The sequence below is a fragment of the Trichechus manatus genome, unplaced genomic scaffold, assembly GCF_000243295.1.
Source record: "Trichechus manatus latirostris isolate Lorelei unplaced genomic scaffold, TriManLat1.0 scaffold00010, whole genome shotgun sequence".
Classification (NCBI taxonomy): domain Eukaryota; kingdom Metazoa; phylum Chordata; class Mammalia; order Sirenia; family Trichechidae; genus Trichechus; species Trichechus manatus.
The window spans coordinates 24,716,815-24,733,167 of NW_004443946.1; the positions used below are offsets into that span (position 1 = coordinate 24,716,815).

Here is a 16,353-nt window from a genome sequence, read left to right on the forward strand (position 1 = left end):
GCGCCCGGGAGCGCGGAGAGCGGAGCTGGCCCGGAGCGCGCTGGAGACACCCCGAGCGCCCCGCGCCCTGGGACCATGCGCCTCGCCGCGCCTCCTCGCCAGCCCCAGGCTTCGCTCTCCGCTCCCTGAGCCCCTGCGCTCGCCACCACGGAAACTCGCCAAGAGGACGCAAGACGCTGGAGAGCGGCGTGGAGACGGACCCAGACTTCCCCTCCGTCCCCAAGAGGCTGCCGGGCCCTGGTTCCCTTGGTTTTCGTAGCTTTATCATGAACCTGGCGCAAGCTTGGCTTTAGGAGAAATTAAGAAGCCGGAGGGGGAGTCAAGACAATTCTTTGGTTGCTAAGGTAATTGTAGTTGTGACGAAAATGGGCAAGAAACAAGTGGGGGGGGGGAAGTGGTTTAAAACGGTATGTGTCCCCCCCGCCATATGTGTTGATTTCATCTCAGGGGTGCGGGTGCATGTCCATTCCAGATGTATGACAGGTGTGTGCGTGTACGTGTATGTTTGGGACTGTAGAGGCACGCGCTTACATAAGTGGTTAGGCAAGCCGGCATGTGGACTTGTGTGGGATGGGTCTGCATGTAAATCGTGTTTTTGGGTTTTGGTGTGTCAAGTGCTCCCCGCCCGGGACTTGCGTGCAGAGGGAACGTGCTTTTAGGTCTTTCGAGTCTTCCAATGTTGTGATCGTAGGTCGGTAGGGCAGCTCTGACTTAACAGCAGACGTTCATTAACTTTTTTTCTCTGAATAAGCTTGCCCGTTTGTGGTTTGGAGAAAAAACGAGTTAGCGTGGTGGTGAGGTGTGCAGGGCAGAGGTGGGCGCTGAGGTCTGCTATGGGGAACTGCGGGAGGAGAGGGAGCTACAGTAGGTTTTCACTCCAGGAGAATGACAGCTAAGCTGGTTGCGTGTAGAGGCCGTGTTTACAGTCCTGTTAGGCTGCGTAGAGTGGCCCAGTGAGACAAGGAATGTGACCCAGAAAATTTAATTTTGTTCAGAATGAAAACTGCTCTATTTCGATTTTTAAAAATCTGATGGCGTAAGAAAGTTTCTTTTTGAGACAAGTGGCATTTATATGCTGCAAATTGAAGGTATTTTGGGTCTTCTTGTTGGCTTGGAATTGTTGCCTCAGCGTTTATCAATGCCTAGAAGCTGGATCTGCGGGTAGTTTCTAATCAAAATACCTGTTAGCAGCTCTAAAGTAAAACTGCAAAAGTAAGCAGGGTTAGGTGCAACATAACATTTGACCTTTTTCTCTCCAGAGTGGGTGGGAGATGGAAGAGTAAGAACTGGGCTTCTAAGTGTCAGAATTGAACGAAAAACTGAGCTTTAAGGTGTGTGTGTGGTCTCTTAAAAAGTGTTAAACTGAAAGGAAACTGTTAGGTTTAGCTAAATATATTAACAGCAAGGCTTTTGTAAAACAATTTTCGTAGGCAGGTGGGTAGTTAAATGGAATGGGGGCTGGGGGTTGATGGGAAACTTTCTGGGAGTTGTATGTTCTTTCTTCTTATTAATAATTTTTCAAGGGCTGGGACTGACTATCCTGTGAATGAGAGTAAGTAGAGGATTGAGGGAAATTTGAGACTCTTTACAGAGATGCTTTTGTAGGAGAGCAGCGAAAAACCAGGATGATAAATTCCTTCAGTTGAGTTCTCTGATACTATTGTCAAGCCAAATTGTTGTGTAGATATTGTGATTTCATGCAGTATAACCCTGGGGCACACTGTATATATATATTCTGTTTTTAATAACTTGTCCTTTCCTGAAAGTGTCTGAAATTTCTAGAAACTTCGGCTATTGTGAGGTATTTTGATAAAGTGAGTAGCCACTGGTGTTTTTCTTCTGTATTCATTAGACTGGTTATTTGCTTTACTTTCCTGTCTCATTTAAGAAACTTCAATTAATGTTTGCCGAATTCATTTTGCTGAGAAAAGTTTCAGTAAAGCAATGCTAGTTTTTCTTTGAAGCAGCAAATTGTCCTATCAAATGAGAAATTACAACAATGCTTTTGCAGCAGAAATGCGTCTTTAAATGAGACAGCAACCTTTTAATTTTTTTATTTGTGGAATAAGATATCCATTTTTTAAATGAGCAAACATTTCTTGAGAAAGAAAAAAAAAAGGATATTTAGGACAATGAAAGTTGCCAGTAATTTTGGATGTCTTACGGTCCACAGGGACAAAATTTTATGTGAAAGATCATTCTGTTTCCTATCTGTCTGATCTTCTTCCATGAATCTTATCTCCTTAACTCCCAAGACTTTGGCAGGAATTGCTGAACACTCTGTTTTGTGCCAGGGGTTAAACATCAAGGAGATAGGAGTAAGGAGCTGTGTATCATATAAACATTTTTCAATGCCAGTGGAAAAAAGGGATGCTCTCAGAGTTCTCAATTCTGGGATTAGTTTTTCCTTTAGCTTCACAGTTAGCTTGTCTTAATTCATAGTGCTTTGAACCTAGGAAAGCATTTAACCTCTTCATTGTCTGTGCCAGCTGGAATGAATATATTTACCAAATTTCTTCTTCGTTGTAATGGTATGATAGAAATAATTACTATACACACACTATCCTGCTGTATGGAAGGAAATAGAATTGCAAAATAAACCTTCATGTTGAGTGATATGGGTATAGAATTTCAAAAAACAGCTTTACTTTTTTTTCCCCGAATTACAAAGTAATACATAGCCATTGGAAAAAATTGAGGGGGAACAAACCCTCAAAAGATGGTTTATAGTCCCCCCACCCAGGACGAACTACTGTTAATACTTCTGCATACTAAATATTCTTCCAGATTTTATTCTAATGACATTATTCATTGTATTCCAACCTCCCCCACACCAAAAAAAAAATTCAAATCTTGTAAATAGAACTTGGATATGTGTTAAAGGTTTGGGAAATTATTGCTGGTTTACTGGATGGTTTTGATAGGACAGATTTTAATTTTTCTTAGTGGCCCTTATTTTCAGGGAAGCTAGGTTCTCTGTTTCTCTTGTTTTCTTTTCAAATCAAGGTATGTGCCATGAATCAGTAATACTTGGGACTCCTGATCAGATTTAGGGATTAAAGTCTCAGAAAAGAAGTAGAAAGAGCATTGGTCCTGAGTTCTGATTTCAGTTCTTCTACTAACTCATTGTGTGGCCTTTGTTGTTGTGGTTTTAGGGTAAGTGGAAACCTTTCTGGACCTCTGTTTCCTGGAAGGACAAATGAGACTTTTAGGTTTACCTCCCTATGTTAACTACGTATTTACTGTTTAACACTGGATGAGGATGGTCTTTGTTTGCAGAGGGCTTGTTCAAACACAGATTGCTGGACCCCACCCTCAGAGTTTCTAATTCAGTTCATCTGAGGCAAGGCCTGAGAATTGCGTTTTTTAACTAGTCCCCAAGTGATGCTGACCCTGTTGGTCTGGAGACCACAGTGGGAACCACTGAACTAGATTGTAAACTCCTTGGGGACAGAAACCCTGTTTCACTTTTCTTTGAATCCATCTACCCAGTGCCCAGCAATATACCTGTAAGTAGGTGCTCAGTAAGCACTGGCTGAATCCATGTTAATTTTTTTCATGGGGGGAAAAACTTTCTGAAGTAGTGAAGATAGAACAAATCATCCAGAATTTGAAACTATTAACTCTACAATAAGAGTAACAATCAGTCATGAAACCCTAGTTCTTCAAACTACAAAGAAAGCAAAAATACTTACAAGCAGGCAGTTAAAACGAACATTAAACCTAATTAAGTTACATTAAATTACAACTTGGAGCACCTGCTTGAGATGTTATAAACCATGAAGCTTATCAAATGCTTCATCATTGCCTCCCTGAGACTGCGAAGAGGCAATTCATTTTCTACCGTATGCACATATTCCAAAAGTGGAGCAAGTTTACTATTAATTAACCCAGTTACCAAAGCAGGAGGTAAAACAAACAGTGGCCCAGCACTCCTTCTTCCCTCCCTCCAAAAAAGCCTGAACATTGCTTATTAGAGTCTGCGTCCATTCTATGAGGTAGGTCTCCGTTTTATGACCAAGGAAGCTGAGATGTAGAGAAACAAACTAATCTTCGTTAGCTCACAAGCTAGTAAGTGGCAGCGCCAATCCCTTCCACTGACATTGGGTGGGTGGATTTGACCCCTAGGAGATTCCACTGGTTGAAATCCACCAGTTGAGATTTGTGATCATCCTCGTGTGGCTACTTAGTGAATAGAAAATTAATCTTTCCTTTATACTTGGGTGGCAGAAACATAGGTGCAGAGAAAGCTCATTTTTATGTATGGAAGCTTAAAAAAATGTGTAAATATTTGAATAAGAACAAAGTAGATGCTCATTTAACTGAGGCAATTAAAATGAGTTGTGCTGGAGGATGATGTATCAGCTGTCTTTTCTCCAAACAAAACAAAACAAAACCCATTGCCCTTGAGTCAATTCTGACTCATGATGACCCCATGTGTTAAAAAGTAGAACTGCTCCATAGAGTTTTCTTGGCTGTGATCTTGATGGAAGCAGATCACCAGGCCTTTCTTCTGTGGTGCTGCTTGGTGGGTTCGAATCACCAACATTTAAGTTAGTAATGGAGCACAAACAATATGGTAAAACCATTAAAGAGAAGAAAAAGACCTTTAATTTTTTGCATGGTTATCAGTTGCCATCAAGTTGATTCTGACTCATGGTGACCTCATCTGTGTCAGAGTAGAACTGTGCTCCATAGGATTCAGTGACTGATTTTTCAGAAGTAGATCTCCAGGCCTTTCTTCCAAGGCACTTCTGGGTGGACTTGAACCTCTGACCTTTCAGTTAGCGGTCGAGTATGTTAACTGATTGCACCACTCAAGGACTCTATCTTTCTTTCCTAAGTGGAAGCCCAAATTACACAGAGCCTTCTGAGATGAGTGTCTCCTGCATGAGTGTGAACTAGTGGTGACGCCCCGTTGGAAGTACCCAAGACATCTCTGTCCCACTTGTTGAGACCTGGCTAGCCCAGACAGAGAACTGTTTTTGGTGATTCTTAAGTAGCACAACAGGCATTCGAAAACCCTACTAACTGGGTTTCTGAACCTCAACTTCTTTATCTATAAAATAGGAAGAACAAAATATACCTCTTGATTATGTGTGACTATGAGGAGAAAACAGAATCATGTATATAGTACCATGGCCCAGCCATCTAAGTGAGAGAGGGTGGAGTGGGGAAGACCTCCTCTGTGGTAGCCAAAGATGTCTCTTTTTCCTTGAGCTTAATGGCCATTAATCATGAGCAGGAAGAGAAATGGGAAGTAGGAGACTACTGCTACATTGATGTCTTTTGTGCCAGATTATGAACCATACCCAGAGCAAGGCCTCGGTTCATTTTTTCTTTGTATCCTTGGTATCTCTCATAGTACTTGGGGCATGGTAGAAGCTTGGTAAATGTTTACAGAGTTATTTTACTTGCAACAGAGACAGCTATAGGTGGGGCTGAATGGGAGGAAACATGGACTGGTATGGGGGCAGGTGAATGGACTGGTACAAGGAAAGATGCGTGGACTGGTATGGGTGTGGATGAATAGATTGGTATGGATGTATACGCATGGACTGGTACAGACCAGACCAGATGCATGGACTGGTACAGTGTGGATGTGTGGACTGGTACAGGGTGGATGTATGGACTGGTACAGCTTGGATGTATGGACTGGTACAGCTTGGATGCATGGACTGGTATAGTGTGGATGCATGGACTATTACAGTGTGGGTGTATAGACTGGTATAGTGTGGGTGTATGGACTGGTACAGTGTGGGTGTATGGACTGGTACAGGTGCAGATACATGGACTGGTATAGTGTGGATGTATGGACTGGTACAGTGTGGATATATGGACTGGTACAGCGTGGATGTATGGACTAGTACAGTGCAGATGTATGGACTGGTATATGTTGACATAGGAACTGGTGTGTGGATACATGGATTGGCATGGGTGCAGACACATGGACATGTATGGTGTGGATGTATGAACTGGTACAGATGTGGATGCAAGGTGCAAATGAATATAACCCTCATTCTCATTGCTTAATTGATTTTAACTGGCCAGATCCAGTATGTAGTGAGGCCCTCATCCTAATTTGTAACTATACGTTAATGTTAGTCCCCCTTACTGGGCTATAGTTTTGTTTTGTTTTTTTATAACTATAATTTTATCTCCAGCCCCAGCACAAGGCCACTCATAGTAAATGCTTGATAAAAATTGGCTGCCTAAACAAAAAGTTGCCCAGCCTACAAGCTATGGATCTGTGGTATGAGGTGAGCTGATCTTACAAAATAACAATCAGCATTTGTAAAGCTCTTTACAGATCAAAACCCTTTTTCAGGATTTAGGTGGTATTACTGCCATTTTACTGATGAGGAAACCAAAGCTGAAAGGAGATTCAGCCACTTGGCCTAGGTCGGATAGTTACTCAGTGGAGAAACCAAGATTTAAATTCAAATCTAATCTGACCCCGAAGTCCTGGGTCTCTCTGATATATCACAAGGTGCTATGGGGATAAACAGAAACCCTACCGTTGGGATAATTTCAGTTGCCTTGGAGAGATGATAGAAATAAACAGAAAATCAACAATAAAGGATGTTAAATGACAGTTTAGAAAAAGAATGCATGGAATTTTATAAGTCAGATCAAGTAGCAAATAGATGACGGTAAGGACAGTTCAGCTCAGATAAAGGAAAGAACATTGTTTATCGGATCTGGAAGACACTGGCGTTGGGAAATAGGTAGAAATTTTACAGGTGAAGAGAGGAATAAAGGTGAGCTTTTCAGGCGAGAGATGTTGATAATAAATGGTTATTAAACATGTTTGCTTTCAGAGAAAGAGTTAATATAAAATCTCCATCATCAGAGGCTGTCCCAGACCATCTTTTTCAAAATAGTAACCCTTGCCCCTACCCATCACTCTTTATTGCCTTACCCAGCCCATTTTTTCATAGCCTTATCCCTGGGTGGTGCGGATGTCTAGAATTTAGGCACAGTCGACCACCCTTAGGAGTCCCTGGGTGGCACAAAACAGTTAAGCACTCGACTGTTAACCAAAAGGTTGGCAGTTCAAACCCACCCAGAAGCCCCTTGAAAGAAAGGCCTGGTGGTCTACTTCTGAAATGTTAAAACCCAAAACCAAACCCATAGCTGTCAAGTCGAATTCCAACTCATAGTGACCCTATAGGACAGAGGAGACCTGCCTCATAGGGTCTCCAAGGCTGTAAATCTTTACGGAAGCAGACTGATGCATCTTTCTGCCCTGGAGTGGCTGGTGGGTTCGAACTGCCAACCTTTCGGTTAGCAGCTGAGCATTTAACTAGAATACAGTTCTACTCTAACACACGTCGTGCTGCCATAGGTTGGAATCGACTTGACAGCAACTGGTTTTTATCATTATGACATTGCATTATACGTATTTATTTGTATATTGTCTGTCTCCTTCCACTAGAATATACATTCCATGAGAGCAGGGATTCTGTTTTATTCAATTTATTCATTGACTCTACAGCAACTAACAACAACAACAGCCCCAGCATCTGACCCAGAGTCTGGTTCATGGTAATTGTGTAATGGCTATTTGTGGAAAGAATGAATGAAGAAAAAATCCTTCGAAAACGGTTTGCAAACTCAAACACAGGCCGGTTAGGTAAACAAGTGAAGCCAGCAGGGTTTCTTTCACAACGGTAACTTAAGCTGAATTTTTTCATCAAAAATATTCTCTATGTGTTAAGCATATAGAAGGGTTTTACTCCCAGAAAGAAATACATGTATATACATTTTCCATGAAACATGGGGCCCTCTGACTCTTTTCCAATAGAAATATGGATACCAAATATGGGTACCAAACAGCCACCCGTGTGTGATGATGAATGGTGTCTGGCTCTGGACCTCAGAGTTGGGACTTATTAGGGACAGGCGAAGACTGTGGTAAAGTGAAGAGGGCATGCACCACTCAACAAGACCAGTTGTTGCCATAGTTTCCATTCAATTTCTAATCCACCCACTGCCATTGAGTCGATTCCAACTCGTAGAGACCCCATAGGGTTTCCAACGCTATCAATCTCTACGGAAGAAGACTGTCACATCTTTCTCCCGTGGAGCCGCTGGTAGTTTCAAACCACTGACCTTTCCATTAGCAGTCAAGTGCTTTAATCACTGCACAACCACGGGTCCTTATTTCTAATCATTAGTAACTAATTCCAATTAGAAAAATATATATAAATCTACATTGCCAATCCAAGCTAGATGCTTGTTTGAGCTAGCTGTGTTTTACTGTTTGTGACCTCTCCAGAAGAAAGACCATAACTTTAAAAAACGTCCAGCGTATTTTTCCTTTAAAGTGCTCCATAAGTGCTGCTGTGTTCAGATTCCAAACCAAGCAGGAAGATGCCATTGTATCATTTTGCTGACCATACGTCCTAATACAAGGACTGATTCAGCAGCTGGTCAAACTAGAAAGTATGCATTCACAAAGAATAAATTGATTGATTATGTTTTAGGTTTTGTGGTGGAGGGGAAGGCATCTTAACTTTCAGAATAGCAGCTACTATATTTTTACGCAAATAATGTACCCCTTCTACAGGTGTTTGCCAACCACTCCCCCTGCAAGGTACTTTCAGAAGTGCTGCTATGCCAATATTTTTTTACTTGTTGCTGTAAAAAAAAGAAGGGAAAAGCATAGCTGCTTACAAAACTACCTCGTGAAGGGGGAGGGAGTGGTTGGCAAACAAACTTAGAAGGTGAGTGCTATTTGTGTAAAAATACAGTAGTTGAGGAGCTTGGCTGCTGGTTTCTGCCCATAGCCAGGTGTATGTGATATTAGACAAAGTAGCTTAACACTACTGATCTGCATTACTCCCCAGTTGCAGAAGAGGACTGAGAAATTGTGATTGCTGTGAGGGCATTATTGAAAGAGTGTTCCTGGAAATAATCTCTGGTTAGTCAACTGGTAGTGTGCGGAAGGAGAGGTGCCTACCCCAGGTCAGAGTTGGTCCAAGGTCTCTGTTGCTTTTCCCTGATCTTTGCCCTGCTTGTTCACATCAGGCAATACATTCCACTACCACAGACCATTTTATAGGCACTGTGGATAAGATGATGATTAATCAGATAATTAATTCTGTGTTAAAGAAACTTAAAATTATGTGGGGGGATAGGATGGAGAAACAGAATGTGGTAAGAATGAGTGAAAGAAGGGAGGGGTTACCTCCCACTGAGAGATTTCATTGAAGAGCTTGAATGGGTGAATAGGACTTTGGAGGACCAGTTGATTTGGGGTCTGCAGAGATGGGGACAGGGGTGGTAAAGGTATACTATAGGCATTTAAGTGTAAATAAAGGGACAAATGTGACAAAGTGCAAGGAGTGTGCAAAGAATATTTAACACTCCCCCACTGAGAGTCAAGACCTTAAAAATCTTTCTGGCAGGAGAAATCTATGTTGATGAACTTAAAACTTCAAGAGAAAAAAGGAATAAGGGAAATCTAAGTTGTAAATTAAACTTCAGTAAATATTTATCTTGCGTATTGAAAGTAAAATGAGAAGACAAAGTAGATTGACATTTTACTCACCTAATGTTGGTAATAGGAGTCCCTGAGTGGTGCAAACAGTTAAGCACTCGACTACTAACCAAAAAGTTGGCGGTTCAAACCCACCCAGAGAGGCCTCCGAAGAAAGGCCTGGCCATCTGCTTCTGAAAGGTCACAGGCTTGAAAACCCTATGGAGCAGTTCTATTCTGCGCACATAGGGTCACCATGAGTTGAAATCGACTTGATGGCAACTGGTTTGGTTTTATGTTTTTATGTTGATAATAAGAGGGTTTGCCACACTGAGTTCCTAGACACTTTTTACGATTTTCCAGGATATTGCTCCCCTGCAGTGAAATACTTGTAAATGGTTTTGCTTTATTGCAGTCAATGCACAATCCCCATGCAAATGGACATTTTTCCCACTGTGTCAGGATCTCAGTCCAAATGTTCAGTGCCTTTCAGACTTTCAGCTGAGAGAGTTGATTGCTGATTCCTGTGTCTCCCAAGGGTAAAATGGATAAAGCTTGGGATAAACTTTATTTAATTTACTTGGCATGACTAATTTTGGAAATTCTCAGCTATCTCACCGCAATGTATAGGGTATTTAACTTCATGCCAGAGTATATGCTGTCAACTCCAGGTTTTCATTACTTTGTCTTCCTTTGGTTTTCCAAAGCTTTGCTGCAAAACTCACTTCTCCTGCCTACCATCTGCCTTATAACACACTCCACCCACCTCACTGCTTTAAAAAATCGCTTTTTATTCCCCAGTTTCTTATCTTTTCTAATTCTTAACAGAAATGACTAGCTGGTCATCAAGAATGTATTGTATTGGAAGTAGGCTGATTTAAGTTGAACTTTGATTATTGGAACTCTTGCTTAGGGCAAGTTTCCTGTGGTTGAGATTGGCCATGCTGTTAGTTATATAAAGATGAACTATGATAAGACTAGAAATGAAAATTAGGGTCAATCTGTGGAGGAGTTTGAATGCCACATATGGATGATGATGATGATGATTGATGATGATTTATTGATTGATGATGATGATGATGATGATGATGATGATTGATGATGATTGATGATGATGATGATGATGATGATGATGATGATGATGATGATTAGCCAGGGCTCTCTTGAATGAAGGCAACAAAAGCCCTACTGAACTTAAGCAAAATTCAGACCAACTGAAGAAGAAGGGAATTTCTTGGGCTCATGTATCTGGGAATTCAGGCATGGCTGGATGGAGGGACTTAAGTGATATTGTCAGCACTCTTGCTCAATACCTCATCTTCTTAACTTCCTCCTTGGATGCCACAAGGGAAACGGATGATCACAAATATCTCATATCCTTTCAGCACAATCATCCTACAGGAAAAGATCGTGTGTGTGTGTGTGTGTGTGTGTGTGTGTGTGTGTGTGTGTGTGTGATTGGTCCTGATCAGTCACATGCCCACCTTGGTCCAACTGATATGTGCAGTGAGATGATCTACTCTGGCCAGGAGAGTTCACAGTCTTATCCTTCTTTACTAGAAAAAGCAACTTTATAGGAAAAAAAATATACTGGGTAAACAGAAACAGTAACAACCTCAATCTTCTAAAATGGCTGAAGGAGTTTGGATTTTATTTGCCGGACAGTAGGAGGTTATTAACAACAAATGCAGAGTATTTCAGCCACTCTTTGGAAGTTCTGAAATGCTCTTATAAGAGGTGGAAGACTTTCATTATCCAAAATACAGCTTTTGGATACTGTGAGGCTTTCCCTTAATCCTTTAATCCCCTCCCACCTCTATCCGAGGTCTCTCATTCAACGATTATTGCTCCTTTTCTATGCCTGATGTACAAACACAGGAGTGAGTGTATCTAGTGGGTGGCAGACACCTCTGGCTCCTTCACCATCCCTGCAACCATATCCCTGTAATTTTATCACTTTTTTGCATCACTGTACATGAGACAGCTCAAGTGCCACCTTAAAAGCCCGAGATACGGTATCCGTCTCCCAGATCTGCATTTATTTGTGCTATCATTTAAGACAATATGCAATTCTATTGAACTATAACATTTACACAGAAAAGAACACAAATCATCTCTCAGTGAATTTTCGCATAGTAAATACACTCATGTCACCTCTGCCCTGACCAAGAAATAGAAAATTACCTGTCCCCAGAAACCACCTCATGTACTCTTCCAGTGACTAACCAAAAAACCAAACGTGTTGCTGTCGAGTGGCACAGTGGTTAAGCGCTCAGCTGCTAACTAATTGAAAGGTTGGTGGTTCGAACCCACAAGCTGCTCCTCAGTAGAAAGATGTGGCAGTCTGTTTCTGTAAAGATTTATAGCCCTGGAAACCCTATGAGGCAGTTCTACTCTGTCCTATAGGGTCGCTATGAGTTCTAGTGACTACATACCCGCTTTTCCCTGAAGTAACCATTATCTTGTTTCCTAACATCATAGCTTTGTCATTTTTTAAGTATATGAAATATATATGGAATCATACATATGTGTATATACGCTTTCTTTCTGCCTTACACTCAATATTGTTTGAAACATCCATGTTGTGATGTGTAGCAGTCATTTATACTACTGTCCAGCATCCCACTGTATGAATATGCTACGATGTATTTATTCATCTACTGTTGATGGACATTTTGGATATTTCCAGTTTAGGGCTATTATGAATAATCCTATGAAATTCATGTATGTATGCATTTGTGCATATATGAATGCATTTCTGTTTGGTATACACCTAAGACTGGATTGCTGGGTCATGGGTTATTCGAATGTTCAGCTTCTCTGTTGCCATTGAGTTGATTCTGACTCATAGCAACCCTATAGGACAGAGTAGAACTACCCCATAGAGTTTCCAAGGCTATAATCTTTACAGAAGCAGACTGCCGCATCTTTCCCCCACAGAGCAGCTGGTGGGTTCGAACTGCTGACCTTTTGGTTAACAACCAAGCTCTTAACCACTGTGCCACCAGGGCTCCTTATGTTCAGCTTAGTACATCCTTACAAAGAGTTTTCCTAAGTTGTTGTACTAATTTATACTCCTATCAGCAGTTTATAGAATAGATTTGATGCGTTGAACACTAATGACCGAAGACCAGACGAGTTGTGGCATGACATCAAGGACATCATACATGAAGAAAGCAAGAGGTCATTAAAAAGACAGGAAAGAAAGAAAAGACAACAATGGAAGTCAGAAGAGACTCTGAAACTTGCTCTTGAACATTGAGTAGCTAAAGCAAATGGAAGAAATGATGAAGTAAAAGAACTGAACAGAAAATTTAAAAGGGTAGCTTGAGAAGACAAAGTAAAGTATTATAACGAAATATGCAAAGAGCTGGAGATAGAAAACCAAAAGGGAAGAACATGCTCGGCATTTCTCAAGCTGAAAGAACTGGAAGAAAAAATTCAAGCCTCAAGTTGCAATAGTGAAAGATTCTATGGGGAAAATTTTAAATGACACAGGAAGCATCAAAAGAAGATGGAAGGAATACACAGAGTCCCTATACCAAAAAGAATTGGTCAACATTCAACCATTTCAAGAGGTAGTATTAGTATATGATCAGGAATTGATGGTACTGAAGGAAGAAGTCCAAGCTGCACTGAAGGCATTGGCGAAAAACAAGGCTCCAGGAATTGATGGAGTATCAGTTGAGAAGTTTCAGCAAACAGATGTGCTCACTCGTCTATGCCAAGAAATTTGGAAGACAGCTACCTGGCCAACTGACTGGAAGAAATCCATATTTATGTCTATTCCCAAGAAAGGTGATCCCACCGAATGCAGAAATTATCAAACAATATCATTAATATCATGCTCAAGTAAAGTTTTGTTGAAAATCATTCAAAAGCAGCTGCAGCAGTACATTGACAGGGAACTGCCAGAAATTCAGGCGGGATTCAGAAGAGGATGTGGAACCAGGGATATCATTGCTGATGTCAGATGGATCCTGGCTGACAGCAGAGAATACTAGAGAGATGTTTACCTGTGTTCTATTGACTATGCAAAGGCATTCGACTGTATGGATCATAACAAATTTTGGATAACACTGCAAAGAATGGGAATTCCAGAACACTTAATTTTGCTCATGAGGAACCTGTACATAGATCAAGAGGCAGTTGTTTGGACAGAACAAGGGGATATTGCATCATTTAAAGTCAAGAAAGGTGTGTGTCAGAGTTGTAGCCTTTCACCATATATATTCAATCTGTATGCTGAGCAGATAATCTGAGAAGCTGGACTATATGAAGAAGAACGGGGTATCAGGATTGGAAGACCATTAACAACCTGCATTATGCAGATGACACAACCGTGCTAGCTGAAAATGAAGAGGATTTGAAGCACTTACTGATGAAGGTCAAAGACCACAGCCTTCAATATAGATTACACCTCAACATAAAACAAAAATCTTCACAACTGGACCAATAAGCAACATCATGATGAACGGAGAAAAGATTGAAATTATCAAGGATTTCATTTTACTTGGATCCACAATCAACACCCATGGATGCAGCAATCAGGAAATCAAAAGACACATTGCATTGGGCAAATCCTCTGCAAGAGACCTCTTTAAAGTGCTGAAAAGCAAAGATGTCTCCTTGAAGACTAAGGTGCGCCTGACCCAAGCCATGGTGTTTTCAGTTGCCTCCTATGCATGTGAAAGCTGGACAATGAATAAGGAAGATCGAAGAAGAATTGATGCCTTTAAATTGTGGTGTTGGTGAAGAATAGTGAATATACCATGGACTGCCAGAAGAACGAACAAATCTGTCTTGGAAGAAGTACAACCAAAATGCTCTTTAGAAGCAAGGATAGTGAGACTACGTCTTACATACTTCGGACATGTTGTTAGGAGGGATCAGTCCCTGGAGAAGGACATTATGCTTGGTAAAGCACATGGTCAGAGAAAAAGAGGAAGGCCCTCAATGAGATGGATTGACAGAGTGGCTGCAACAATGAGCTCAAGCATAACAATGATTGTGAGGATGGCGCAGGACCGGGCAGTGTTTCGTTCTGTGGTACATAGGGTCGCTATGGGTCGGAACTGACTCGACAGCACCTGACCACAACAACATCAGCAGCGTATGAGTGTTTCAGTTGTTCTGTATCCTTTCCAACACTTGGGATTGCCCAACTTTTGAGTTTAACCATTCTGGTAGGTGTCTAAGTGTCTCAGTGTGGTTTAATTTGCATTTCCCTGATGACTAATGATATTGTGCCTTTTAAATATTTTTGGCCACTTTATTTCATCTTTTTTATAGCGCCTGTTCAAGTCTATTGCCTATTTTTCTATCGGGTTTGCTATCTTTTGGTTATTAATTTGTGGAGCTTTCTTTTTAAAAGTATTCTAAATGCAAATATTTTTTATCAGTCATATGTATTTTAAATATCTTTCCCCACTCTGTGGCTTGCTTTTTGACTCTCTTTTGATAAATAGATCTTGTAATGTAATCTAATTTATCAATGTCTTTATGATCATTGTTTTCTATGCCTGCTTAAGGAATTTTTGCCTATCCTAAGGTCATGAAGTTATTCTCCATTTTAATTTTTAGAAACCTTATTATTTTACTTTTATCTTGAGATAAAAAATTCACCTGGGGTTCATTTTTGTCTATGGTGTGAAAAACAGGTCAGGATTTATTTTGGTTTTCATATGATGTCTTAGTTATCTAGTGCTGCTATCACAGAAGTACCACAAATGGGTGGCTTTAACGAACAGAAATTTATTTACTCACCATTTAGGAGGCTAGAAATCCAAATTCAGAGTGCTGACTTTAGGGGAAGGCTTTCTCTCTCTGTCGGCTCTGGAGGAAGGTCCTTGTCTCTTTTAGCTTCTGCTCCTGGGTGATCTTCATGTGGCTTGGCATCTCTCTTCTCCCATCTCTGCTTGCCCCTTTGCTTGTTTTAATCTTTTCTGTATCTCAAAAGGAAACACTAGTGGAGTAGTGGTTAAGAGCTACAGCTACTAACCAAAAGATACGCAGTTTGAATCCACAAGGCACTCTTCGGAGACTCTACGGGGTAGTTCTACTCTGCCCTGTAGGGTTGCTATGAGTCAGAATCTACTTCACAGCAACGGGTTTCTATCTCAAAAGAGGTTAACTCAAGATACACCGGACACTAATCCTGCCTTATTAACATAACAAAGCAGACACATTCCCTAATGCAATTATAACCATAGGCATAGAGATTAGGATTTACAACACATGTTTTTGGGGGACACAATTCAGTCTATAACATATGGATAGTCAATTAACCCAGCACCACTTATTGAAAAGTCTTGTCTTTTCCACCATTCTGAAATGTCACCTTTGTTATAATTCAGGTAATCATATAAAGGTGGGTCTGTTTCTGCACTTTCTAGTCCATTCTCTTCTATTTGTTTATACCATGCTGTCTTAATTACTATAGCTTTATAATAAGGCTTAATATCCAGTAGTGCATATTCTTTAGCTTTGTTCTTATTTAAGAATACTTTGGATATTCTTAGCTATTTACATTACTGTATGAATTTTAGAATCATCATTAGATGAGATTTTGATTGGGATTGCATTAAATCTCTAGGTCAAATTAGAAGTAATTGCCTTTATAGTGTGGACTATTTCAACCCATTAGCAAAGTATATCCTTCCATTTACTTAGATATTCTTTCATTTCTCTTAATGTTTTGTACCTTTCTATATTATAAAGATATTACCTATTTTTCCTTAGAGATATTCATAGCATTTGAAGTTATTTAATGCTATTATGAATGGCATCCTTTTTTCTTTCCTTTTTTTTTTAGAATTCTCCAGTGAAGCCATCTGGGCCAGGGCTTTTTTTGGTTGGGAGTTTTTTTT

General features: G+C 40.6%; 1 protein-coding gene across 2 annotated transcripts in view; it reads left to right on the forward strand.

Annotated features, from left to right (window-relative positions):
• The first annotated feature begins 434 nt into the window (after positions 1 to 434).
• The window catches only part of RGS6 (regulator of G protein signaling 6), a 598,382-nt gene continuing 582,463 nt past the window's right edge, over positions 435 to 16,353 (forward strand). For both annotated transcript variants that reach the window (XM_012560055.2, XM_023726339.1), the window contains exon 1: positions 435 to 691. The gene's annotated coding sequence lies outside the window, so the exon portion shown is untranslated. The remainder of the gene's footprint in view (positions 692 to 16,353) is intronic.